General features: G+C 53.5%; 1 protein-coding gene across 1 annotated transcript in view; it reads left to right on the top strand.

Moving 5' to 3' along the window:
• GNA11 (G protein subunit alpha 11) overlaps positions 1–18,685 on the top strand; it is a 178,044-nt gene that overhangs the window by 76,714 nt on the left and 82,645 nt on the right. The window lies entirely within an intron of this gene.

Below are 18,685 nucleotides of genomic sequence, written 5' to 3'. Positions count from 1 at the left end.
TGAAGCTCCACTCTGAAGCTCCACTCTGAAGCTGCACTCTGAAGCTCCACTCTGCACTCTGAAGCTCCACTCTGAAGCTCCACTCTGCACTCTGAAGCTCCACTCTGAAGCTCCACTCTGAAGCTCCACTCTGAAGCTCCACTCTGAAGCTCCACTCTGAAGCTCCACTCTGCACTCTGAAGCTCCACTCTGAAGCTCCACTCTGAAGCTCCACTCTGAAGCTCCACTCTGAAGCTCCACTCTGAAGCTCCACTCTGAAGCTCCACTCTGAAGCTCCACTCTGAAGCTCCACTCTGAAGCTCCACTCTGAAGCTCCACTCTGAAGCTCCACTCTGAAGCTCCACTCTGAAGCTCCACTCTGCACTCTGAAGCTCCACTCTGAAGCTCCACTCTGAAGCTCCACTCTGAAGCTCCACTCTGAAGCTCCACTCTGAAGCTCCACTCTGAAGCTCCACTCTGCACTCTGAAGCTCCACTCTGAAGCTCCACTCTGCACTCTGAAGCTCCACTCTGAAGCTCCACCCTGAAGCTCCACTCTGCACTCTGAAGCTCCACTCTGAAGCTCCACTCTGAAGCTCCACTCTGAAGCTCCACTCTGAAGCTCCACTCTGAAGCTCCACTCTGAAGCTCCACTCTGAAGCTCCACTCTGAAGCTCCACTCTGAAGCTCCACTCTGAAGCTCCACTCTGAAGCTCCACTCTGAAGCTCCACTCTGAAGCTCCACTCTGAAGCTCCACTCTGCACTCTGAAGCTCCACTCTGCACTCTGAAGCTCCACTCTGCACTCTGAAGCTCCACTCTGCACTCTGAAGCTCCACTCTGCACTCTGAAGCTCCACTCTGAAGCTCCACTCTGAAGCTCCACTCTGAAGCTCCACTCTGAAGCTCCACTCTGAAGCTCCACTCTGAAGCTCCACTCTGAAGCTCCACTCTGAAGCTCCACTCTGAAGCTCCACTCTGAAGCTCCACTCTGAAGCTCCACTCTGAAGCTCCACTCTGAAGCTCCACTTTGAAGCTCCACTCTGAAGCTCCACTCTGAAGCTCCACTCTGCACTCTGAAGCTCCACTCTGAAGCTCCACTTTGAAGCTCCACTTTGAAGCTCCACTTTGAAGCTCCACTTTGAAGCTCCACTTTGAAGCTCCACTTTGAAGCTCCACTCTGAAGCTCCACTCTGAAGCTCCACTCTGCACTCTGAAGCTCCACTCTGAAGCTCCACTCTGAAGCTCCACTCTGAAGCTCCACTCTGAAGCTCCACTCTGAAGCTCCACTCTGAAGCTGCACTCTGAAGCTCCACTCTGAAGCTCCACTCTGAAGCTCCACTCTGAAGCTCCACTCTGAAGCTGCACTCTGAAGCTCCACTCTGAATCTGCACTCTGCACTCTGAAGCTCCACTCTGAATCTGCACTCTGCACTCTGAAGCTCCACTCTGAAGCTCCACTCTGAAGCTCCACTCTGAAGCTCCACTCTGAAGCTCCACTCTGAAGCTCCACTCTGAAGCTCCACTCTGAAGCTCCACTCTGAAGCTCCACTCTGAAGCTCCACTCTGAAGCTCCACTCTGAAGCTCCACTCTGAAGCTCTACTCTGCACTCTGAAGCTCCACTCTGCACTCTGAAGCTCCACTCTGAAGCTCTACTCTGCACTCTGAAGCTCCACTCTGAAGCTCTACTCTGCACTCTGAAGCTCCACTCTGAAGCTCTACTCTGCACTCTGAAGCTCCACTCTGAAGCTCCACTCTGAAGCTCCACTCTGAAGCTCCACTCTGAAGCTCCACTCTGAAGCTGCACTCTGAAGCTGCACTCTGAAGCTGCACTCTGAAGCTGCACTCTGAAGCTGCACTCTGAAGCTGCACTCTGAAGCTGCACTCTGAAGCTGCACTCTGAAGCTGCACTCTGAAGCTGCACTCTGAAGCTCCACTCTGAAGCTCCACTCTGAAGCTCCACTCTGAAGCTCCACTCTGAAGCTCCGCTCTGCACTCTGAAGCTCCGCTCTGCACTCTGAAGCTCCACTCTGCACTCTGAAGCTCCACTCTGCACTCTGAAGCTCCACTCTGCACTCTGAAGCTCCACTCTGCACTCTGAAGCTCCACTCTGCACTCTGAAGCTCTACTCTGCACTCTGAAGCTCTACTCTGCACTCTGAAGCTCTACTCTGCACTCTGAAGCTCTACTCTGCACTCTGAAGCTCCACTCTGAAGCTCCACTCTGAAGCTCCACTCTGAAGCTCCACTCTGAAGCTCCACTCTGCACTCTGAAGCTCCACTCTGAAGCTCCACTCTGAAGCTCCACTCTGAAGCTCCACTCTGCACTCTGAAGCTCCACTCTGAAGCTCCACTCTGAAGCTCCACTCTGCACTCTGAAGCTCCACTCTGAAGCTCCACTCTGCACTCTGAAGCTCCACTCTGAAGCTCCACTCTGCACTCTGAAGCTCCACTCTGAAGCTCCACTCTGAAGCTCCACTCTGAAGCTCCACTCTGAAGCTCCACTCTGAAGCTCCACTCTGAAGCTCCACTCTGAAGCTCCACTCTGAAGCTCCACTCTGAAGCTCCACTCTGAAGCTCCACTCTGAAGCTCCACTCTGCACTCTGAAGCTCCACTCTGCACTCTGAAGCTCCACTCTGCACTCTGAAGCTCCACTCTGAAGCTCCACTTTGAAGCTCCACTCTGCACTCTGAAGCTCCACTCTGAAGCTCCACTCTGAAGCTCCACTCTGAAGCTCCACTCTGAAGCTCCACTCTGAAGCTCCACTCTGAAGCTCCACTCTGAAGCTCCACTCTGAAGCTCCACTCTGCACTCTGAAGCTCCACTCTGAAGCTCCACTCTGAAGCTCCACTCTGCACTCTGAAGCTCCACTCTGCACTCTGAAGCTCCACTCTGCACTCTGAAGCTCCACTCTGCACTCTGAAGCTCCACTCTGCACTCTGAAGCTCCACTCTGAAGCTCCACTCTGCACTCTGAAGCTCCACTCTGCACTCTGAAGCTCCACTCTGCACTCTGAAGCTCCACTCTGAAGCTCCACTCTGAAGCTCCACTCTGAAGCTCCACTCTGAAGCTCCACTCTGAAGCTCCACTCTGAAGCTCCACTTTGAAGCTCCACTCTGAAGCTCCACTCTGCACTCTGAAGCTCCACTCTGAAGCTCCACTCTGAAGCTCCACTCTGCACTCTGAAGCTCCACTCTGCACTCTGAAGCTCCACTCTGCACTCTGAAGCTCCACTCTGCACTCTGAAGCTCCACTCTGCACTCTGAAGCTCCACTCTGCACTCTGAAGCTCCACTCTGCACTCTGAAGCTCCACTCTGCACTCTGAAGCTCCACTCTGAAGCTCCACTCTGAAGCTCCACTCTGCACTCTGAAGCTCCACTCTGAAGCTCCACTCTGCACTCTGAAGCTCCACTCTGAAGCTCCACTCTGCACTCTGAAGCTCCACTCTGAAGCTCCACTCTGAAGCTCCACTCTGAAGCTCCACTCTGAAGCTCCACTCTGAAGCTCCACTCTGCACTCTGAAGCTCCACTCTGAAGCTCCACTCTGAAGCTCCACTCTGAAGCTCCACTCTGCACTCTGAAGCTCCACTCTGAAGCTCCACTCTGAAGCTCCACTCTGAAGCTCCACTCTGAAGCTCCACTCTGAAGCTCCACTCTGAAGCTCCACTCTGAAGCTCCACTCTGAAGCTCCACTCTGAAGCTCCACTCTGAAGCTCCACTCTGAAGCTCCACTTTGAAGCTCCACTCTGAAGCTCCACTCTGAAGCTCCACTCTGCACTCTGAAGCTCCACTCTGAAGCTCCACTCTGAAGCTCCACTCTGAAGCTCCACTCTGAAGCTCCACTCTGAAGCTCCACTCTGAAGCTCCACTCTGAAGCTCCACTCTGAAGCTCCACTCTGAAGCTCCACTCTGAAGCTCCACTCTGCACTCTGAAGCTCCACTCTGAATCTGCACTCTGCACTCTGAAGCTCCACTCTGAATCTGCACTCTGCACTCTGAAGCTCCACTCTGAAGCTCCACTCTGAAGCTCCACTCTGAAGCTCCACTCTGAAGCTCCACTCTGAAGCTCCACTCTGAAGCTCTACTCTGCACTCTGAAGCTCCACTCTGCACTCTGAAGCTCCACTCTGAAGCTCTACTCTGCACTCTGAAGCTCCACTCTGAAGCTCTACTCTGCACTCTGAAGCTCCACTCTGAAGCTCCACTCTGAAGCTCCACTCTGAAGCTCCACTCTGAAGCTCCACTCTGAAGCTGCACTCTGAAGCTGCACTCTGAAGCTGCACTCTGAAGCTGCACTCTGAAGCTGCACTCTGAAGCTGCACTCTGAAGCTCCACTCTGAAGCTCCACTCTGAAGCTCCACTCTGAAGCTCCACTCTGAAGCTCCGCTCTGCACTCTGAAGCTCCGCTCTGCACTCTGAAGCTCCACTCTGCACTCTGAAGCTCCACTCTGCACTCTGAAGCTCCACTCTGCACTCTGAAGCTCCACTCTGCACTCTGAAGCTCCACTCTGCACTCTGAAGCTCCACTCTGCACTCTGAAGCTCCACTCTGCACTCTGAAGCTCTACTCTGCACTCTGAAGCTCTACTCTGCACTCTGAAGCTCTACTCTGCACTCTGAAGCTCTACTCTGCACTCTGAAGCTCCACTCTGAAGCTCCACTCTGAAGCTCCACTCTGAAGCTCCACTCTGAAGCTCCACTCTGAAGCTCCACTCTGAAGCTCCACTCTGAAGCTCCACTCTGAAGCTCCACTCTGCACTCTGAAGCTCCACTCTGAAGCTCCACTCTGAAGCTCCACTCTGAAGCTCCACTCTGCACTCTGAAGCTCCACTCTGAAGCTCCACTCTGAAGCTCCACTCTGCACTCTGAAGCTCCACTCTGAAGCTCCACTCTGCACTCTGAAGCTCCACTCTGAAGCTCCACTCTGCACTCTGAAGCTCCACTCTGAAGCTCCACTCTGCACTCTGAAGCTCCACTCTGAAGCTCCACTCTGAAGCTCCACTCTGAAGCTCCACTCTGAAGCTCCACTCTGAAGCTCCACTCTGAAGCTCCACTCTGAAGCTCCACTCTGAAGCTCCACTCTGAAGCTCCACTCTGCACTCTGAAGCTCCACTCTGCACTCTGAAGCTCCACTCTGAAGCTCCACTTTGAAGCTCCACTCTGCACTCTGAAGCTCCACTCTGAAGCTCCACTCTGAAGCTCCACTCTGAAGCTCCACTCTGAAGCTCCACTCTGAAGCTCCACTCTGCACTCTGAAGCTCCACTCTGAAGCTCCACTCTGCACTCTGAAGCTCCACTCTGAAGCTCCACTCTGCACTCTGAAGCTCCACTCTGAATCTGCACTCTGCACTCTGAAGCTCCACTCTGAAGCTCCACTCTGAAGCTCCACTCTGAAGCTCCACTCTGAAGCTCCACTCTGAAGCTCCACTCTGTAGCTCCACTCTGAAGCTCCACTCTGCACTCTGAAGCTCCACTCTGCACTCTGAAGCTCCACTCTGAAGCTCTACTCTGCACTCTGAAGCTCCACTCTGAAGCTCCACTCTGAAGCTCCACTCTGAAGCTCCACTCTGAAGCTCCACTCTGAAGCTCCACTCTGAAGCTCCACTCTGAAGCTCCACTCTGAAGCTCCACTCTGAAGCTTCACTCTGAAGCTCCACTCTGAAGCTCCACTCTGAAGCTCCACTCTGAAGCTCCACTCTGAAGCTCCACTCTGAAGCTCCACTCTGAAGCTCCACTCTGAAGCTCCACTCTGCACTCTGAAGCTCCACTCTGCACTCTGAAGCTCCACTTTGAAGCTCCACTTTGAAGCTCCACTCTGAAGCTCCACTCTGCACTCTGAAGCTCCACTCTGAAGCTCCACTCTGCACTCTGAAGCTCCACTCTGAAGCTCCACTCTGCACTCTGAAGCTCCACTCTGAAGCTCCACTCTGAAGCTCCACTCTGAAGCTCCACTCTGAAGCTCCACTCTGAAGCTCCACTCTGAAGCTCCACTCTGAAGCTCCACTCTGAAGCTCCACTCTGAAGCTCCACTCTGCACTCTGAAGCTCCACTCTGAAGCTCCACTCTGCACTCTGAAGCTCCACTCTGAAGCTCCACTCTGAAGCTCCACTCTGAAGCTCCACTCTGAAGCTCCACTCTGAAGCTCCACTCTGAAGCTCCACTCTGAAGCTCCACTCTGAAGCTCTACTCTGCACTCTGAAGCTCCACTCTGCACTCTGAAGCTCCACTCTGAAGCTCTACTCTGCACTCTGAAGCTCCACTCTGAAGCTCCACTCTGAAGCTCCACTCTGAAGCTCCACTCTGAAGCTCCACTCTGAAGCTCCACTCTGAAGCTCCACTCTGAAGCTGCACTCTGAAGCTCCACTCTGAAGCTCCACTCTGCACTCTGAAGCTCCACTCTGCACTCTGAAGCTCCACTCTAAAGCTCCACTCTGCACTCTGAAGCTCCACTCTGAAGCTCCACTCTGAAGCTCCACTCTGAAGCTCCACTCTGAAGCTCCACTCTGAAGCTCCACTCTGAAGCTCCACTCTGAAGCTCCACTCTGAAGCTCCACTCTGAAGCTGCACTCTGAAGCTCCACTCTGAAGCTGCACTCTGAAGCTGCACTCTGAAGCTGCACTCTGAAGCTGCACTCTGAAGCTGCACTCTGAAGCTGCACTCTGAAGCTCCACTCTGAAGCTCCACTCTGAAGCTCCACTCTGAAGCTCCGCTCTGCACTCTGAAGCTCCGCTCTGCACTCTGAAGCTCCACTCTGCACTCTGAAGCTCCACTCTGCACTCTGAAGCTCCACTCTGAAGCTCCACTCTGAAGCTCCACTCTGCACTCTGAAGCTCCACTCTGCACTCTGAAGCTCCACTCTGCACTCTGAAGCTCCACTCTGCACTCTGAAGCTCCACTCTGAAGCTCCACTCTGCACTCTGAAGCTCCACTCTGAAGCTCCACTCTGCACTCTGAAGCTCCACTCTGAAGCTCCACTCTGAAGCTCCACTCTGAAGCTCCACTCTGAAGCTCCACTCTGAAGCTCCACTCTGAAGCTCCACTCTGCACTCTGAAGCTCCACTCTGAAGCTCCACTCTGCACTCTGAAGCTCCACTCTGCACTCTGAAGCTCCACTCTGCACTCTGAAGCTCCACTCTGCACTCTGAAGCTCCACTCTGCACTCTGAAGCTCCACTCTGCACTCTGAAGCTCCACTCTGCACTCTGAAGCTCCACTCTGCACTCTGAAGCTCCACTCTGCACTCTGAAGCTCCACTCTGCACTCTGAAGCTCCACTCTGCACTCTGAAGCTCCACTCTGAAGCTCCACTCTGAAGCTCCACTCTGCACTCTGAAGCTCCACTCTGAAGCTCCACTCTGCACTCTGAAGCTCCACTCTGAAGCTCCACTCTGAAGCTCCACTCTGAAGCTCCACTCTGCACTCTGAAGCTCCACTCTGAAGCTCCACTCTGAAGCTCCACTCTGAAGCTCCACTCTGAAGCTCCACTCTGAAGCTCCACTCTGAAGCTGCACTCTGAAGCTCCACTCTGAAGCTCCACTCTGCACTCTGAAGCTCCACTCTGCACTCTGAAGCTCCACTCTAAAGCTCCACTCTGCACTCTGAAGCTCCACTCTGAAGCTCCACTCTGAAGCTCCACTCTGAAGCTCCACTCTGAAGCTCCACTCTGAAGCTGCACTCTGAAGCTCCACTCTGAAGCTCCACTCTGAAGCTGCACTCTGAAGCTGCACTCTGAAGCTGCACTCTGAAGCTGCACTCTGAAGCTGCACTCTGAAGCTGCACTCTGAAGCTGCACTCTGAAGCTCCACTCTGAAGCTCCACTCTGAAGCTCCACTCTGAAGCTCCGCTCTGCACTCTGAAGCTCCGCTCTGCACTCTGAAGCTCCACTCTGCACTCTGAAGCTCCACTCTGCACTCTGAAGCTCCACTCTGCACTCTGAAGCTCCACTCTGCACTCTGAAGCTCCACTCTGCACTCTGAAGCTCCACTCTGCACTCTGAAGCTCCACTCTGCACTCTGAAGCTCTACTCTGCACTCTGAAGCTCTACTCTGCACTCTGAAGCTCTACTCTGCACTCTGAAGCTCTACTCTGCACTCTGAAGCTCCACTCTGAAGCTCCACTCTGAAGCTCCACTCTGAAGCTCCACTCTGAAGCTCCACTCTGAAGCTGCACTCTGAAGCTGCACTCTGAAGCTGCACTCTGAAGCTCCACTCTGAAGCTCCACTCTGAAGCTCCACTCTGCACTCTGAAGCTCCACTCTGAAGCTCCACTCTGCACTCTGAAGCTCCACTCTGAAGCTCCACTCTGCACTCTGAAGCTCCACTCTGAAGCTCCACTCTGCACTCTGAAGCTCCACTCTGAAGCTCCACTCTGAAGCTCCACTCTGAAGCTCCACTCTGAAGCTCCACTCTGAAGCTCCACTCTGAAGCTCCACTCTGAAGCTCCACTCTGAAGCTCCACTCTGAAGCTCCACTCTGAAGCTCCACTCTGCACTCTGAAGCTCCACTCTGCACTCTGAAGCTCCACTCTGAAGCTCCACTTTGAAGCTCCACTCTGAAGCTCCACTCTGAAGCTCCACTCTGAAGCTCCACTCTGAAGCTCCACTCTGAAGCTCCACTCTGAAGCTCCACTCTGAAGCTCCACTCTGCACTCTGAAGCTCCACTCTGAAGCTCCACTCTGAAGCTCCACTCTGAAGCTCCACTCTGAAGCTCCACTCTGAAGCTCCACTCTGCACTCTGAAGCTCCACTCTGCACTCTGAAGCTCCACTCTGCACTCTGAAGCTCCACTCTGCACTCTGAAGCTCCACTCTGCACTCTGAAGCTCCACTCTGCACTCTGAAGCTCCACTCTGCACTCTGAAGCTCCACTCTGCACTCTGAAGCTCCACTCTGAAGCTCCACTCTGCACTCTGAAGCTCCACTCTGAAGCTCCACTCTGCACTCTGAAGCTCCACTCTGAAGCTCCACTTTGAAGCTCCACTCTGAAGCTCCACTCTGCACTCTGAAGCTCCACTCTGAAGCTCCACTCTGCACTCTGAAGCTCCACTCTGCACTCTGAAGCTCCACTCTGCACTCTGAAGCTCCACTCTGCACTCTGAAGCTCCACTCTGCACTCTGAAGCTCCACTCTGCACTCTGAAGCTCCACTCTGAAGCTCCACTCTGAAGCTCCACTCTGAAGCTCCACTCTGAAGCTCCACTCTGAAGCTCCACTCTGAAGCTCCACTCTGAAGCTCCACTCTGAAGCTCCACTCTGAAGCTCCACTCTGAAGCTCCACTCTGAAGCTCCACTCTGAAGCTCCACTCTGAAGCTCCACTCTGAAGCTCCACTCTGAAGCTCCACTCTGAAGCTCCACTCTGAAGCTCCACTCTGAAGCTCCACTCTGAAGCTCCACTCTGAAGCTCTACTCTGCACTCTGAAGCTCTACTCTGCACTCTGAAGCTCCACTCTGAAGCTCTACTCTGCACTCTGAAGCTCCACTCTGAAGCTCCACTCTGCACTCTGAAGCTCCACTCTGAAGCTCCACTCTGCACTCTGAAGCTCCACTCTGAAGCTCCACTCTGCACTCTGAAGCTCCACTCTGCACTCTGAAGCTCCACTCTGAAGCTCCACTCTGAAGCTCCACTCTGCACTCTGAAGCTCCACTCTGAAGCTCCACTCTGAAGCTCCACTCTGCACTCTGAAGCTCCACTCTGCACTCTGAAGCTCCACTCTGCAGCTCCACTCTGCACTCTGAAGCTCCACTCTGCACTCTGAAGCTCCACTCTGAAGCTCCACTCTGCACTCTGAATCTGCACTCTGAATCTGCACTCTGAATCTGCACTCTGAAGCTCCACTCTGAAGCTCCACTCTGAAGCTCCACTCTGAAGCTCCACTCTGAAGCTCCACTCTGAAGCTCCACTCTGAAGCTCCACTCTGCACTCTGAAGCTCCACTCTGCACTCTGAAGCTCCACTCTGCACTCTGAAGCTCCACTCTGCACTCTGAAGCTCCACTCTGCACTCTGAAGCTCCACTCTGCACTCTGAAGCTCCACTCTGCACTCTGAAGCTCCACTCTGCACTCTGAAGCTCCACTCTGCACTCTGAAGCTCTACTCTGCACTCTGAAGCTCTACTCTGCACTCTGAAGCTCTACTCTGCACTCTGAAGCTCTACTCTGCACTCTGAAGCTCCACTCTGAAGCTCCACTCTGAAGCTCCACTCTGAAGCTCCACTCTGAAGCTCCACTCTGAAGCTCCACTCTGAAGCTCCACTCTGAAGCTCCACTCTGAAGCTCCACTCTGCACTCTGAAGCTCCACTCTGAAGCTCCACTCTGAAGCTCCACTCTGAAGCTCCACTCTGCACTCTGAAGCTCCACTCTGAAGCTCCACTCTGAAGCTCCACTCTGCACTCTGAAGCTCCACTCTGCACTCTGAAGCTCCACTCTGAAGCTCCACTCTGAAGCTCCACTCTGAAGCTCCACTCTGAAGCTCCACTCTGAAGCTCCACTCTGCACTCTGAAGCTCCACTTTGAAGCTCCACTCTGAAGCTCCACTCTGAAGCTCCACTCTGAAGCTCCACTCTGCACTCTGAAGCTCCACTTTGAAGCTCCACTCTGCACTCTGAAGCTCCACTTTGAAGCTCCACTCTGAAGCTCCACTCTGAAGCTCCACTCTGCACTCTGAAGCTCCACTCTGAAGCTCCACTTTGAAGCTCCACTCTGAAGCTCCACTCTGCACTCTGAAGCTCCACTCTGAAGCTCCACTCTGAAGCTGCACTCTGAAGCTCCACTCTGAAGCTGCACTCTGAAGCTCCACTCTGAAGCTCCACTCTGAAGCTCCACTCTGAAGCTCCACTCTGAAGCTCCACTCTGCACTCTGAAGCTCCACTCTGAAGCTCCACTCTGCACTCTGAAGCTCCACTCTGAATCTGCACTCTGCACTCTGAAGCTCCACTCTGAAGCTCCACTCTGAAGCTCCACTCTGAAGCTCCACTCTGAAGCTCCACTCTGAAGCTCCACTCTGAAGCTTCACTCTGAAGCTCCACTCTGAAGCTCCACTCTGAAGCTCCACTCTGAAGCTCCACTCTGCACTCTGAAGCTCCACTCTGCACTCTGAAGCTCCACTCTGAAGCTCTACTCTGCACTCTGAAGCTCCACTCTGAAGCTCCACTCTGAAGCTCCACTCTGAAGCTCCACTCTGAAGCTCCACTCTGAAGCTCCACTCTGAAGCTCCACTCTGAAGCTCCACTCTGAAGCTCCACTCTGAAGCTCCACTCTGAAGCTCCACTCTGAAGCTCCACTCTGAAGCTCCACTCTGAAGCTCCACTCTGAAGCTCCACTCTGCACTCTGAAGCTCCACTTTGAAGCTCCACTTTGAAGCTCCACTCTGAAGCTCCACTCTGCACTCTGAAGCTCCACTCTGAAGCTCCACTTTGAAGCTCCACTCTGAAGCTCCACTCTGCACTCTGAAGCTCCACTCTGAAGCTCCACTCTGCACTCTGAAGCTCCACTCTGAAGCTCCACTCTGAAGCTCCACTCTGAAGCTCCACTCTGAAGCTCCACTCTGAAGCTCCACTCTGAAGCTCCACTCTGAAGCTCCACTCTGAAGCTCCACTCTGCACTCTGAAGCTCCACTCTGAAGCTCCACTCTGCACTCTGAAGCTCCACTCTGAAGCTCCACTCTGAAGCTCCACTCTGAAGCTCCACTCTGAAGCTCTACTCTGCACTCTGAAGCTCCACTCTGCACTCTGAAGCTCCACTCTGAAGCTCTACTCTGCACTCTGAAGCTCCACTCTGAAGCTCCACTCTGAAGCTCCACTCTGAAGCTCCACTCTGAAGCTGCACTCTGAAGCTGCACTCTGAAGCTCCACTCTGAAGCTCCACTCTGAAGCTCCACTCTGCACTCTGAAGCTCCACTCTGCACTCTGAAGCTCCACTCTAAAGCTCCACTCTGCACTCTGAAGCTCCACTCTGAAGCTCCACTCTGAAGCTCCACTCTGAAGCTCCACTCTGAAGCTCCACTCTGAAGCTCCACTCTGAAGCTCCACTCTGAAGCTCCACTCTGAAGCTCCACTCTGAAGCTCCACTCTGAAGCTCCACTCTGAAGCTCCACTCTGAAGCTCCACTCTGAAGCTTCACTCTGAAGCTCCACTCTGAAGCTCCACTCTGAAGCTCCACTCTGAAGCTCCACTCTGAAGCTCCACTCTGAAGCTCCACTCTGAAGCTCCACTCTGCACTCTGAAGCTCCACTCTGCACTCTGAAGCTCCACTTTGAAGCTCCACTTTGAAGCTCCACTCTGAAGCTCCACTCTGCACTCTGAAGCTCCACTCTGAAGCTCCACTTTGAAGCTCCACTCTGAAGCTCCACTCTGCACTCTGAAGCTCCACTCTGAAGCTCCACTCTGCACTCTGAAGCTCCACTCTGAAGCTCCACTCTGAAGCTCCACTCTGAAGCTCCACTCTGAAGCTCCACTCTGAAGCTCCACTCTGAAGCTCCACTCTGAAGCTCCACTCTGAAGCTCCACTCTGCACTCTGAAGCTCCACTCTGAAGCTCCACTCTGCACTCTGAAGCTCCACTCTGAAGCTCCACTCTGAAGCTCCACTCTGAAGCTCCACTCTGAAGCTCTACTCTGCACTCTGAAGCTCCACTCTGCACTCTGAAGCTCCACTCTGCACTCTGAAGCTCCACTCTGAAGCTCTACTCTGCACTCTGAAGCTCCACTCTGAAGCTCCACTCTGAAGCTCCACTCTGAAGCTCCACTCTGAAGCTGCACTCTGAAGCTCCACTCTGAAGCTCCACTCTGAAGCTCCACTCTGCACTCTGAAGCTCCACTCTGCACTCTGAAGCTCCACTCTAAAGCTCCACTCTGCACTCTGAAGCTCCACTCTGAAGCTCCACTCTGAAGCTCCACTCTGAAGCTCCACTCTGAAGCTCCACTCTGAAGCTCCACTCTGAAGCTCCACTCTGAAGCTCCACTCTGAAGCTCCACTCTGAAGCTCCACTCTGAAGCTGCACTCTGAAGCTGCACTCTGAAGCTGCACTCTGAAGCTGCACTCTGAAGCTGCACTCTGAAGCTGCACTCTGAAGCTGCACTCTGAAGCTGCACTCTGAAGCTCCACTCTGAAGCTCCACTCTGAAGCTCCGCTCTGCACTCTGAAGCTCCGCTCTGCACTCTGAAGCTCCACTCTGCACTCTGAAGCTCCACTCTGCACTCTGAAGCTCCACTCTGCACTCTGAAGCTCCACTCTGCACTCTGAAGCTCCACTCTGCACTCTGAAGCTCCACTCTGCACTCTGAAGCTCTACTCTGCACTCTGAAGCTCTACTCTGCACTCTGAAGCTCTACTCTGCACTCTGAAGCTCTACTCTGCACTCTGAAGCTCCACTCTGAAGCTCCACTCTGAAGCTCCACTCTGAAGCTCCACTCTGAAGCTCCACTCTGAAGCTCCACTCTGAAGCTGCACTCTGAAGCTCCACTCTGAAGCTCCACTCTGAAGCTCCACTCTGCACTCTGAAGCTCCACTCTGAAGCTCCACTCTGAAGCTCCACTCTGCACTCTGAAGCTCCACTCTGAAGCTCCACTCTGCACTCTGAAGCTCCACTCTGAAGCTCCACTCTGCACTCTGAAGCTCCACTCTGAAGCTCCACTCTGAAGCTCCACTCTGAAGCTCCACTCTGAAGCTCCACTCTGAAGCTCCACTCTGAAGCTCCACTCTGAAGCTCCACTCTGAAGCTCCACTCTGAAGCTCCACTCTGAAGCTCCACTCTGAAGCTCCACTCTGAAGCTCCACTCTGAAGCTCCACTCTGAAGCTCCACTCTGAACTCTGAAGCTCCACTCTGCACTCTGAAGCTCCACTCTGAAGCTCCACTTTGAAGCTCCACTTTGAAGCTGCACTCTGAAGCTGCACTCTGAAGCTCCACTCTGAAGCTCCACTCTGAAGCTCCACTCTGAAGCTCCACTCTGAAGCTCCACTCTGAAGCTCCACTCTGAAGCTCCACTCTGAAGCTCCACTCTGAAGCTCCACTCTGAAGCTCCACTCTGAAGCTCCACTCTGAAGCTCCACTCTGAAGCTCCACTCTGCACTCTGAAGCTCCACTCTGCACTCTGAAGCTCCACTCTGCACTCTGAAGCTCCACTCTGCACTCTGAAGCTCCACTCTGAAGCTCCACTCTGCACTCTGAAGCTCCACTCTGAAGCTCCACTCTGAAGCTGCACTCTGAAGCTCCACTTTGAAGCTCCACTCTGAAGCTCCACTCTGCACTCTGAAGCTCCACTCTGAAGCTCCACTCTGCACTCTGAAGCTCCACTCTGCACTCTGAAGCTCCACTCTGCACTCTGAAGCTCCACTCTGCACTCTGAAGCTCCACTCTGCACTCTGAAGCTCCACTCTGCACTCTGAAGCTCCACTCTGCACTCTGAAGCTCCACTCTGCACTCTGAAGCTCCACTCTGAAGCTCCACTCTGAAGCTCCACTCTGCACTCTGAAGCTCCACTCTGAAGCTCCACTCTGAAGCTCCACTCTGAAGCTCCACTCTGAAGCTCCACTCTGAAGCTCCACTCTGAAGCTCCACTCTGAAGCTCCACTCTGAAGCTCCACTCTGAAGCTCCCCTCTGAAGCTCTACTCTGCACTCTGAAGCTCCACTCTGAAGCTCTACTCTGCACTCTGAAGCTCCACTCTGAAGCTCTACTCTGCACTCTGAAGCTCCACTCTGAAGCTCCACTCTGCACTCTGAAGCTCCACTCTGAAGCTCCACTCTGCACTCTGAAGCTCCACTCTGAAGCTCCACTCTGCACTCTGAAGCTCCACTCTGCACTCTGAAGCTCCACTCTGAAGCTCCACTCTGAAGCTCCACTCTGAAGCTCCACTCTGCACTCTGAAGCTCCACTCTGCACTCTGAAGCTCCACTCTGCAGCTCCACTCTGCACTCTGAAGCTCCACTCTGCACTCTGAAGCTCCACTCTGAAGCTCCACTCTGCACTCTGAATCTGCACTCTGAATCTGCACTCTGAAGCTCCACTCTGAAGCTCCACTCTGAAGCTCCACTCTGAAGCTCCACTCTGAAGCTCCACTCTGAAGCTCCACTCTGCACTCTGAAGCTCCACTCTGCACTCTGAAGCTCCACTCTGCACTCTGAAGCTCCACTCTGCACTCTGAAGCTCCACTCTGCACTCTGAAGCTCCACTCTGCACTCTGAAGCTCTACTCTGCACTCTGAAGCTCTACTCTGCACTCTGAAGCTCTACTCTGCACTCTGAAGCTCTACTCTGCACTCTGAAGCTCTACTCTGCACTCTGAAGCTCCACTCTGAAGCTCCACTCTGAAGCTCCACTCTGAAGCTCCACTCTGAAGCTCCACTCTGCACTCTGAAGCTCCACTCTGAAGCTCCACTCTGAAGCTCCACTCTGCACTCTGAAGCTCCACTCTGAAGCTCCACTCTGAAGCTCCACTCTGCACTCTGAAGCTCCACTCTGCACTCTGAAGCTCCACTCTGAAGCTCCACTCTGAAGCTCCACTCTGAAGCTCCACTCTGAAGCTCCACTCTGAAGCTCCACTCTGCACTCTGAAGCTCCACTTTGAAGCTCCACTCTGAAGCTCCACTCTGAAGCTCCACTCTGAAGCTCCACTCTGCACTCTGAAGCTCCACTCTGAAGCTCCACTTTGAAGCTCCACTCTGAAGCTCCACTCTGCACTCTGAAGCTCCACTCTGAAGCTCCACTCTGAAGCTGCACTCTGAAGCTCCACTCTGAAGCTCCACTCTGAAGCTCCACTCTGAAGCTCCACTCTGAAGCTCCACTCTGAAGCTCCACTCTGAAGCTCCACTCTGCACTCTGAAGCTCCACTCTGAAGCTCCACTCTGCACTCTGAAGCTCCACTCTGAATCTGCACTCTGCACTCTGAAGCTCCACTCTGAAGCTCCACTCTGAAGCTCCACTCTGAAGCTCCACTCTGAAGCTCCACTCTGAAGCTCCACTCTGAAGCTCCACTCTGAAGCTCCACTCTGAAGCTCCACTCTGAAGCTCCACTCTGTAGCTCCACTCTGAAGCTCCACTCTGCACTCTGAAGCTCCACTCTGCACTCTGAAGCTCCACTCTGAAGCTCTACTCTGCACTCTGAAGCTCCACTCTGAAGCTCCACTCTGAAGCTCCACTCTGAAGCTCCACTCTGAAGCTCCACTCTGAAGCTCCACTCTGAAGCTCCACTCTGAAGCTCCACTCTGAAGCTCCACTCTGCACTCTGGCGCTCCACTCTGGCGCTCCACTCTGGCGCTCCACTCTGAAGCTCCACTCTAAAGCTCCACTCTGAAGCTCCACTCTGAAGCACCACTCTGCACTCGGTATAATCTTCATGCCTCCTACTTTCCCTGCAGCCAACCATCTCCTCGGATGACGAGCTGCCGGCGATACCTCCCTGCAGCTTGGTTTGACCTTCATGCCCTTTCCCGGCGGGTGCCCTCAATCCCGGACCAGATTCGGGGGCGTTCCCGAGAAGAGGCTTTCGGCTGACGTAGCCAAAAGCCAAAGAATCTCGGGAACGCCCCCGTGTCTGGTCCGGCATTGACGGACAGGCCCCTCATCCAATGGCTAGGCTCCATTTATGGAGCCAGCCAATGAATGACGAGGGCCGACCCAAAGCCACACTACAGTTCTCATTAGGTTTTTGCTGCGCAAAAAAGATGCGCAGAGCGCATCTTTTTGGCGAGGCAAAACCTAAAAAGCAGGTGCTGAGACGGGTCTCTATCGGGCTCTCTATTTTTGCCATCGCCATCAGGGTGAAAATAAATCGTATTTCTGCAGCAGTGCCACCCTTCACTGCCTATGATGTAATTTCAAAGGGACTACTTCTAGTTCTTGCACAGTCTCATCCTTTCAGAACTGAATAGTTTTCAATATTCTAAACAATGGAGCCATAGTTGTTGCTTTTTATCTTATGCAACTAAACCATTGACAAAGCCAATAGTCCTGGCTTGTTGTAGGTGTGATGTTACATGTTGTATGATATATCTGTGTACAATGACAGAAGAGGGGAAATACTAGTCAGATGGCACACTATGCTAAGCACAGATATTTAGCTTTAATGTTTTAAGCCACGCCCTTAATCACATCGACCACACCCCTTTGAGAGACTCCCCCAGTTTTTTAGGTCTCGTAGGCGTTAGCCGCGGTCTCGCCAGAGACCTATAGTCAGCGAGTCTTCTTTCCAGGAGAGGATACAGGAGCTGGCTGCGCGCTCGGAATTGAGCGGGACACGCGAACGCGCTCGCTGTGGCCAGCTCCTCTCTACTCTCCTGGAAAGCTGTACCACACAGCCACACCTCCCCCTGCACGCATGCGCATAAACAGAGACACACACACACACGAGTGCACCTACACACACGCACACACATAGAGACACCCCCCTACCCCCACACATACACACCCCCCCTCCCTCCTACAACTAAGCCCCACTTACCGGCACTCCGGACTTCTGCATCCTAAGCGGGGCTCTCCCTCAGGCATGGGAGCCCGGCGTCACCAGCACTGCTTTTCTGCCCAGGCACTCCGTGGGCGTGGGCGTCCAAAGACTTAAGTCCCGCCCCACGGCAGGTTTCGCCTTTGCTCACGGTTTCGTTTTTTTTTTTTCTTTACCTCCTGCCGCCCCTCGTGTCTCCTTTCTTTGCTGCTGTCTGGTAGGTGACTTATTTATTTTTACTTGAAGGGGGTGTGGAGGAAGCGGCCCTGGTGATGCTGAGCATGTGTGTCCCCTCTGCAAAGAATGCCAGTAGCGCCCCGTTGATGGGTGTCAGCCCAGGTCTGGCTGATCGCGCAGTTCTTATCCCAGTTATTTGTGTCCCTGTGTGTTCGAGGCCACATTTCCTCGGTTACAAGTGGGAATGTCCAACCCAAGGGCGTAGACAGTTTAAACCGCATCAAATATTAGCCTCCATTGAGACTGGTGTTTGTATGTGCTGTCTGCACAAGACCACTATCCTGAGGTTCGAGGCATGTGGGCTGCTGAATTCATATCTGTGCATAGCTCGCCGCCTAGTGTTGGGTCTGGATGATTGCACATTGTTGTCCTGGAAGAGTCTTCGAAGTATCACGAGATAGGTGGCTCCTCCCCGGACTACAGTGCGCATGGGCATCCTCTCCATCTTCATATTGTTTTTTTCCGCCATTGGGTTCGGATGTTACTATCTTAGCTCAAGTTAGGAATACTTTCTACAAGGCCAAAAGGCTTTCGATAGAGTTGGTATAGTTTCGTTCGGTATCGGTGCCTTTCTTCAGGAGGACATCGAGGACTCAACAAGTTTTTCTTTCCATACTCTACCCGATCTTCGATCTCAAATGGAAAGAAGTCCATTCAAGAGGTGTCCCCTTTGCAATGCAAAATACCCGCACATCGATGTCCACCCGGTGTGCAACAAGTACCTGTTCCCAGACCACAACGAAGCCAACTGTATGGCATGTGCCCGGTTCAGGTCGAAGAAAACTCTCAAGATTCAACGCGCGGCTCGATTGGAGTCAAAGAAGTCAGCGCCTGTTCCCGTGAACATCTTTGGAACCGAGGACAAAGAGGTCGTCGATCTGGAGGATCAGGAACACTGCTCCGATCCGGCTTCGGGCCATGACTCTGACTATGATGCCGAAGACTAGGAGGTGCAGGACGAAGAGGAAAACGTCGTCTATGAGGTAGGAGACGACGTGGAGCTCCTTGGGGCCGTAGAAGATAGCTCGGGCGAAGAGCTAGGCCAAA

This window comes from Lissotriton vulgaris, chromosome 12 (genome assembly GCF_964263255.1).
Source record: "Lissotriton vulgaris chromosome 12, aLisVul1.2, whole genome shotgun sequence".
NCBI classification, from domain to species: domain Eukaryota; kingdom Metazoa; phylum Chordata; class Amphibia; order Caudata; family Salamandridae; genus Lissotriton; species Lissotriton vulgaris.
This window is presented reverse-complemented; position numbering and strand designations above follow the sequence as displayed.